Source organism: Callorhinus ursinus, unplaced genomic scaffold, assembly GCF_003265705.2.
Source record: "Callorhinus ursinus isolate GAN/ISIS: 27379988/994484 unplaced genomic scaffold, GSC_fseal_2.0 scaffold54, whole genome shotgun sequence".
Taxonomy (NCBI): Eukaryota; Metazoa; Chordata; class Mammalia; order Carnivora; family Otariidae; genus Callorhinus; species Callorhinus ursinus.
Window position 1 is genome coordinate 8,587,053 of NW_027397116.1, and position 9,836 is coordinate 8,596,888.

The following is a 9,836-nucleotide window of genomic DNA, read 5'->3' on the forward strand; positions in this document are numbered from 1 at the left end:
TTTTTTTTTTTTTTTTTTTTTTTTTTTTTTACTTTTCTCGTAATGCTTTAAAATTGCTCTTTGGCATTTTCTCTTGGGTGTGTTTTGTCAGTGAAATCATTAACTCCACAGGGGAGCCCTGACTCTCCGAGAGTGGTCATTGGATCATCTGTACTAAAACCATTCGGAAAATTAGTAAAAATGCACTTTCCTGAGCCTCAACTCAGGTCAGTTGGACCTGAATGTCTGGAGATTTGGGGTCTGGAATTATATTTTTAACAGGTATCCCTGGTGACCTTAAAGCACAGTAAAGTCTGAGAACCACTGCTTTGACTCGTTATGTGACTCGTTATAGTCACCCTCTCTTAGATTTGTTGGGCCAGAAGCAAGAATACAAATGAAAGCTCACATAGCATGTCTAAAAATTTAAAAATCAATTAATAAAAAGGTTATAAATCCACCTAAGGGTATTAAAAAGAATATATTCTATTCTCTTTCACAAGTATCTCTTAATAAAAACCTGGAAGGAAAATTTCAATGTGTGGCATTCTCAGGCTTCTTAAAATTCCAGCCAGATCTTGGAAATACAGAAAGAGCTGGCCCTAGACCCTGACCTTAGGCTGTGGCCTGTCCCCTTTCTCTCCCATTACAGCCCATATTTTCACTGTGAATGACCTCAGGATCACAGGCAAGCACAGCCCTACATCCAAGCTCCATGCACGACTCCTCCACAAACAGCGTTTCTTGGGAGCAGGGGGAGGAGTCCATCAGTGGTGCAATTTACACTCAGGAGGCTGGACCCTAGGAAGAAGCCTGTGCAGGTCCTGAAAGTTGACTCAAGACCATTTGGGTGGACAATTCTGGGGTCCTCAGTACCTGGAGCATGGTCTAGAGGGAGGAGCATGTAGGAGCCAGCATGGGGTGTGGACAGAGTAGGAGCCTTTTACCTAAATCTAAGAGTGGTACTGCTCCTTCATGCCCAGTGCAATGTGTGATAGCACCAAGCCTGTAACTGGATGCAATAAAAATGAGATAGAATCTGTGGATACTCTGTCATAACGTCCTCCTCTGGCCCCCATTCCTTACCCCAAATTTCTCATTATCTCAGCAAAGACAATTTGGAATGTTTTGTATGGCAAGTGGTTTGAGAAATGTATTCCATTTCTCTTTTGTATGAATCTATTTCTATTCCTGTTCTTCCTTTATTTTTAAGTGACACAGAACCTGTATTGCTTACAATGTTCTCACTTCTGTGCAAGTTTGATAATTATATTTTATTATTATTTATATATTGTACTTAGCAGGGCCAAAAATGTAACAAGACCAAGGCCAGTCTTCTAACACCCATTAGCATTAATACTAATATTAGATAAATAAGAGAGTCAGTAAATGAATGTCAGTGAGCTATAAAATACATGACAGTTCTTTCAGCCACCTTTTATAGACAGAAACAGGCCACCAAGAAGATGTATAGGCCTAATAAATCAATGGAAAGGAATTCTGAAATGGATAAATCAATATTGAAGCAGTCAGAGAATCCTACAGGTGTATGACAATGACCCACTAGGGTCTTCAAACCTCAGCCAGAAGGTTTAGCCAAGATATTCTGTAATGATAGATGGACTGAAATGATAAATACCTCTGTGGAGGAACCTTGTATTGTTTGCATTGTTCTCCAAAGCACCCTGTACACAATGGCAACATAAACTGACTTTTTAAATACTAAAGAACAATTTCCTAAGAGGTTCCAGTTGTAAATCCATACACCTGGGGTACATCACCAAGGAATTAGGTCATTTGCATAAGTAGTTTCAGGTGTGATTAGTTTTCTACATAATTAGTTTGGTTACCATTTGCATTTTACAGATGTGCAGTCATGCACTGGCTATTGGTGAGAGTATATTAATTCCTTCTTTTTGGAATATAGTGTGGCAACATATGTAAAAGTACTAATAGCCTTTCACTCGTTATTTTACCTCTAGGAAGCTAACCTAAAAAAGTCACGTGAAACTGATAAAGATGTTCGCTTTGTTGTTATTTACGATTTTAAAAATAGAAATAACCTCTTAAATGTCCATCAATAAGAGAGTGCTTAAATGAACAATGATACATTCATAAAAATATTAAAATGCATATAGTAAAAAGATACTGTCAAATAAATTTAGTAATATGAAAAACTGCTTACAATTTGAAGCTGGATTAAAAACAGGCTACAGGACTACATTTATATACAAAATATAATCATAATTTTGTTTTAAAATGATGAAAAATTATTAGAAAATATATCATTTACAATATTATCCCTGTGTTGTCTTCACATTTTTCTGTTTTTCCAAGTTTTCTGTAAAGATCTGCATTATTTTTATAATCAGAAATAACTTTTATCTCAGTTCTTTGCCAGTGATCTCTTAATTCCACTTCAGATATACTCCAAAATATTTCAAAAATCATTATTTACAATGATTTCTAATGTCAAAAAATAGAAATTTCCTAATTGTCAATACTAGGTTAAGAAAATGACATCATAAAATATTAGGAAGACACTAAAATTATAACTTTGTGAACTTTTAACAATATGAACAACATATATTAATGTTAAGTAAACAATTACTGCATAATAGGTAAGTATGATATAAATATTTGTAACTGTAATAAATGCTTCAAAATGCTAACTGTGGTTTAATGTTTGGATAATGTTTGGATGATAATGTTTACTGTTTGGATGATAAGACTATTGATGTACGTTTATTCTTATTACTTTAGTTTTCAAATATCTATTGCAAACATGTTTAACATTTATAATTGGATACTAATAAGTTAACCCTATATTATCATTTTAAAACCTTTCTTTGGGTATTAGTTCACTGTTTGGCATTGTCTTTCCTGCATAAATCACACCCAATACTTGGGTTTCACTAAAATTGCTGCAAAAACTTAAAGACCCTTGTGATGCAATCTGAGTGTAGAAAACTCAGTGTTATTTTTCCTCCTTTTTATTCTACTACATTTTTTAGTGCTTTGCCTTTATTAAGTTTTCCAAAGAATGAATTCATTTTTCGTAGGAAGAACTTTTTTCTCACTAATATTTAATCAGATTTCATAACATTTAATTAATTTATATTTACAAAATCAAGTACAACTTGTATAATACAGCTTTGGGAACAGACACAACTGACTATAAACATTCTGCTCAGTGGGGGGGTGGGGGTCACAGATGCTTGGGCATATCAGAGAGTAGCCCACACCTTCAAGATGATCATGTGTGGTAGGCAGCAATCAGCATATTTATAGGGAACTAGGGAACACAAGTTAATTTGGTCACTGAAGTAGTGGGTTTATTGACTGGTTAGCCCCAGTGCTAGATGCTAGGGGTATAAAGATGCATAAGACTTACACACTGTTTAGTTAGCATTATGGGTTGACACCTGAGACCACACTTAAGCCCCTCTGTTCACTCACTCCTATGAGTGAGAAACATATACTTGAGACTCCTCTGAGAATATTTAAGAATAAAATTGGAAACACATGAAGAGATGCTTGACCTCATTAGTCACTAGGGAAATGGAGATTAAAACCCAGTAAGATATCACTACCCACCTATCAAGATGATTACAATTTTTAGAAGACCTGACAATACCAAGTGCTGGTGATCCAGTATAACTACTGGAGTTCTCATCCATTGCTGGTGGGAATGCAAATGGTACAGCTGCTTTGGAAAATAGTTTGGCAGTTTAATATCAAATTAAACAGATGCTTACTAGGTAACTCAACAAGTCCACTGCTAGGTATTTTACCAAAAGAAATAGAGACATAAGTCTACATGAAAACATATATTTAAATGTTTGTAGTGGCTCTAGTCATAGCAAGCCAAAAATCAACACAATTTTTCATCATCTGGTAGGTGGATAAACAAGCTGGGGTATATCTATACGATAGAATATTACTCTGTTATAAAAAGGAAAGAATTGCTGTACAAGAATTTCAAATAAATTATGCTAAGTGAAGGAGCCCAGACTCAAAGCAACATACAGTAAGAGCTGGTTATATGATATTCTGCAAGAGGTGGATCCTGACAGAGATCTGAGTTCCTATGGCTTCAGTGGGAGATGGGACAGGGAGAGGGAGAGGAAGAAGCAGGGGAGAGAGAGAGGCATCTGAATTGCTCTCTCATTAATCACATCAAGTTTTCTGCTTCAGCTTCATCTCTCAGTAAAATGATACTTAAGACCAAATTCTACATTCCTTTCAAAGAATCTTAAATGAGCCAATCTTAAGGCAATATGGAAAGCATTCTAGTTTTATACCCTGGGAGGCTGTTACATTTCATCTAGGAAGCTACATATGATATAGTGCTAGTCTCTTTCTTAAGGAAGAAATTAATAGGCCTAGCTTTTTAGTGCATAAAGGCAACAAGTTATAGAGTTGCTAATAGGCTGGTTTAAAACTCCATGGTTATTACGAAATTTAGTTTTGCCCAGGTATACATCCTAATACCAGACAAGTAATTAATACTAGTATTTTAACTGTTTTTTTTTTTAGATTTTAAAATGTAATTACCAGAGTAATCTTGAACATACTCTCACTGTAAAAAAATCCGAAGATAACAGAATTCATCTCTCTTGCCTTCACCCCAGCAACACAAACCCATTTGCAGAGGCTACCACCATTAGTAGGTGACGATATCATTCTAGATCATCCAATGCCTTTTCCAGTGTTCATATGTGTGCATTATTACTTAATATACATGCACTTTGAAACTTCTTTTTACAGGACACCTGGGTGGCTCAGTCAGTTAAGCTCCAGCTTTTTAGGCTCAGGTCATGATCTCACAGGAGATCGAGCCCCGCGTGGGGCTCTGTACTCAGTGTGGTGTCTGCTTGTCCCTCTCCATCTGCTCCTCCCTCCGTGTGCTCTCTCTCTCTCTCTCCCTCGAATAAATAAATAAAATATTTAAAAAATAAAAAGATAAACTTCTTTCTACATAAATATATACATTTGTACAAATGCACACATAAGCCTGTTTATTTCTTTTAACATCAATAGTATTGAACTGGTGCATTGTTACTCAACATGCTTTTACTGTTAACAATGTACTGTGTACATATTTCTGTCACTACACAGATTTCTCTCATTCTTTTTAACTGTGTATAGTTTATTATAGTGTAGAAAGTATTACAGTTTGTATTTGTGACCAGTTTTATTTGAAAAACTAGTATATGAATCTGTTAGAAAATTCAGATAATACAGAAGTATCTGATGGAAATTAAATCTTCCTCTGACTGCAAACTCCTGATTGCTTTATGGTCTTTCATATCAGTTCCCTGTGTAGGCTTTCAAAGGCATTCTATGAATATATAATAAAAAATATATTTGCATACACATAAGCACATATATAAACAAAAATGGATATGATGTGTTTTTTATTTAGTTTTATATTTGTGGTATACTTCCTTTTGTGTTAAAGATACGTGTATTAGGGTGTGTAGTATGTAGGTATATCATATATAACATACAATATAGGTTATTGTATAAAAATTATATATAATATTTTTGAAAACTGGAAGTAAACACCACACTCTCTGAACAATGAATCTTGTAACTCCATTTTAGCACACAGGGATAGATCTCATGATATTTTCATTTGGATATAAAATTTTATTCTACTATCTCCCAATGAATGGACATATATGATGTTTCTGGTCTTCTTCTATAACAAGTAACATTTCAATGGATTTTCTTGAAATTACAATGTTGCATATATGATAAAAATTCCTAGAGGAGCCACAATTTATGCATCTGTTCTTTTACTGACATTTAGTAAATCCCAATATCTTATTATTATATAAGTTCTCCAAAAGGCATCTTTCCACATAGTTTCTAGTATAAATGCATGAGTATTGCTCTAGAAAAAATAGAGTTGGAATTGTTGAAGGTTTATTGAAATTTAATTTTAAAATATACTTTCAATTTGTCCTCCAAAAAAGCTCTATTGCTTCCACCAACTGAAAATGAACAAATTTACCCCTACATTTACCATCGTGTAATTTTTTTTGACATTCAATGAGTGGAAAAAATGGTATTTAATGATTACTTTCATTTTAATTTCCCTGCCTCCTGGTGAGGTTGAATATATATGTTCTTGTTGTTGTATTATTTGTAATTTCCTTTTCTGTATGCTATTTGTTAGGGTTAGGGTTGGACTCAGTTTTATTGAGTTATTTGTTTTTTATTGCTTCATAGACATTCTTTACATATTTTGGGTGTTATTACTCTTTATTCTACATGCATTATAAATATGTTTGCCCAGCCTTAGTTTTTTTGTGACACAAAAGTTTTAAATTTTGATTTAGTCAAGTTTATCCATTTTTTCCTCCATTACTGCTCTTATATTTTCTTTTGTTGAAGAATATCTTCTGTAGATTCCCCTCCTATAGTTATTTCTTACTTCTAGTTTTTATTTTTAACCTTTGGGCTCTTTAATCCATTTGTAATTTATTTTTGTGAATCATGTGAGATAGTGATCTTTTTGTTTTTTAAATAGGCAATCAATCTTCCAACACAATTTGTTGAGGCACTCTTTCAATGTTGACCTAAAATTCTACCATAATCATGTAAGACATTCCCATGCACACATGCGTCTGTTTCTAGGTTTGCTCTGCTCTTTGATCTATTTTTTACTCTACCAATACCATGGTGTTTTCATTAGTAAGTTTTTAAAATGTATTCTGAGATCTGATAGGAGAAGGTGCTGCCTTTACTTCCGAAGTATTTTGCTTCAAAAAAATGTTCTTTGTTTTCCTTTTGCATTTTCATTTTTTCAAATGGGTTATAGAGTTAACTTATCAAATATTTTACAAACTCTCTTGATATATTAATTGGGACTGCCTCGAATTTAAGGAATAATTTGGAGAGTACTGTCAGCATTTAAACAATAAACTATTCCATGTAATCATAATTTTTAAGAATATGGGTGAAGAGGGGCTCCTGGGTGGCTCAGTCGTTAAGCGCCGGCCTTCGGCTCAGGTCATGATCCTAGGGTCCTGGGATCGAGCCCCGCATCAGGCTCTCTGCTCAGCGGGAAGCCGGCTTCTCCCTCTCCCACTCCCCCTGCTTGTGTTCCCTTTCTGGCTGTGTCTCTCTGTGTCAAATAAATAAACAAAATCTTTAAAAAAAAAAAAAAAGAATATGCATGAAGAACTTCCAACCTAGTTGAAGAAAATGTATAATTAGGTTTATATTTGCATTCTTCCATTCTCTGTCTTTCCATAAACTTTCCAACTCAGTTCTACAGTTACAACTCATAATATCCACTGAGTAGGATTCAATCATAATGAAGCTTTATTTTAAATTAGAAATCAGTCTAGGAAAATAGGCATTTTTAGCTAAGGAAGGGCCAAATCAGCTTCAAAACTAATTTTTCTTGTCCCAGTGCTTAACAAAATATTTGCGATATCAGTTTACTGAATGTTAACTTCATAAACATGCTTTTTTACCACCTGGTGTGGGAAAAATGTATTAATCTAGACTTCACTTACTTTAGGATTTTGTGGTAATTCAACTTTAGCTGGACTGATGATTCACTTTTGCCCTACTTAAAAAGGTTTACTTAGCAAATTAATAGTGTAAATAGGCAGTGAGCATGTTCAAGCCACTTTGAACACTATTTTTAAGGGCTTCAGCAAATTAATTTTATGCAAATGGTGTTGCTAATGCTAGTCCTGCTAATCTGTTCATGAAAGCCAGAGGGAGCAAACTTTATTTTGGCAATTAGTTGAAGTTACTATATGTATTAAAAAGCACTAAACTGCATTTCTTTTAAAGCGTATTATAAATTTAGACTTCTCACTAATTCAGATTTTTCCCCATTCCATGGTGGGAAATAATGAGCTTTGACTTTTGCCTTTGGTAGCTGGGAGGGAAATTGCATTGCCCAGAACCACTAACACAAAGTATCACAAGTTCTTTGGTTTCGGGGAAAATGTACTTGGTCAGCTCATATCTGTAATTGAAAGACTCACCTGGTTGGGAGAGTACCACTGCCCTTCTGAGGGAGAGAAACCGGAAGACTGCCTTCGTCTTTCTTTCAAAGCCAGAGAAGAAATGCCATTGCTTAACAGGACAATGACGTGCCCTGATCCATTATCAAATGTCAGCCTGCTGTTGCGTTCCACTACTCTCCCTGCTCCAGAAACGCCATGTCGTCTGATAGTGTTTGGAACGAGAAACATAGCAGGTGGCAACTATCGATGTGACCTTTCAGGTTATCTACAGGACACTGAGTGCATTTAAAGGGATAAAGTTGACATTTGTGGTTATGATCATTCATATTCTCGTCATCTGTCCATTGATCTAAGACACTGGTCACATCAATGTCTAGAAGCCCAGTGACAAATGTGACATATGACTGATAGGCTAAAGCTCAAGTGAATTTTGCCATTTATTATTATAATTATTGTTGAGTCAATTTTCTTTCCCCAATTATGGGGGTGTCGGGTAGTGAGCTGTCAAAAGTAAAGATATGGCTTCCTAATGTCATAGCAAGCTATAGGAAATACTTTGATGTAGAAAAAGGTTGTCTATCAGCACCCATATCTGCTTCTTTCTCCACTATTCCCTTCATAAACAACTTTTTAAATGATTAGACCTGATTTTTTTCTTTAGGGGAATCATATTATACCAGATGCTTTTTATCATTTATTTGTTTTTATGCTCAAGTGTATTCATTATCTATTTTTTATCGAGGTAGAATTGACATATAATATTGTATTAGTTTCAGGTGTACAACATAACCATTCGCTATTTGTATATATTGCAAAATCATCATCACACTAATCTGGTTAACATCCATCACCATACATGGTGATTTTTAAAAATTCTTTTTCTTTTAATGAGAAACTTCAAGATCCACTCTCTTAGCCACTTTCAAATATGCAATATAGTATTAACTATAGTCACCATGCTGTGCATTACATCCTCAGGACTTGTTCATTTTATAACTGGAAATTTGTACCTTTTATCTCCCTTTACCTATTTGCCCACCCGACTCTCTCGCCTTTGGTAACCACCAAACTGTTCTCCATCTCCATGAGCTCAGTTTTTTTGGGGGGGGAGAGCTTAGGGAGATATTGGGGTTTTTCATTTTTTTTTTTTTTTTTTTTTAGAAAGAAAGCACACATAAGCAGGGTAGGGGGGCAGAGGAAGAGGGAGAGAGAGAATCTTAAGCAGGCTCCACACCCAGCATAGAGCCCAATGTGGGGCTTGATCTCATAACCCTGAGATCATGACCTGAGCTGAAATCAAGAGTTGGACACTTAACTAACTGGGCCACCCAGATGCCCTTTTTCTAAAGATTCCACATGTAAGTGAGAAAATAGAGTTTTTTTTTCTTGTTCTGTCTGACATTTTACTTAGCATAACATCCTGTGGGTACATCTATGTTGTTGCAAATGGCAGGATTTCATTCTTTCTTATGGCTGAGTAATATTCTGGTGTGTGTGTGTGGGTGTGTGTGTGTATCACATTTTCTTTTCTATTCACCACATTTTGGTTGTTTCCATGTCTTGGCTACTATAAATAGCGGTGCAATGAACATGGGGGTGAATATATTTTTTCAATAAGTGTTTTTGTTTTCTTTGGATAAATTCCCAGACATGGAATTGCTAGGTCATATGGTAGTTCTATGCTTAACTTTTCAAGGAAGCTCCATACTGTTTCCCACAGTGGCTGCGGCAACTTACATTCATACCAACAGTGCACGAGTGTTCCCTTTCCTCCACATCCTCACCAACACTTCTTATCGCTTGTCTTTTTTTTTATAATAGATATTCTGGATATGAAGTAATATCTCATTGTGGTTT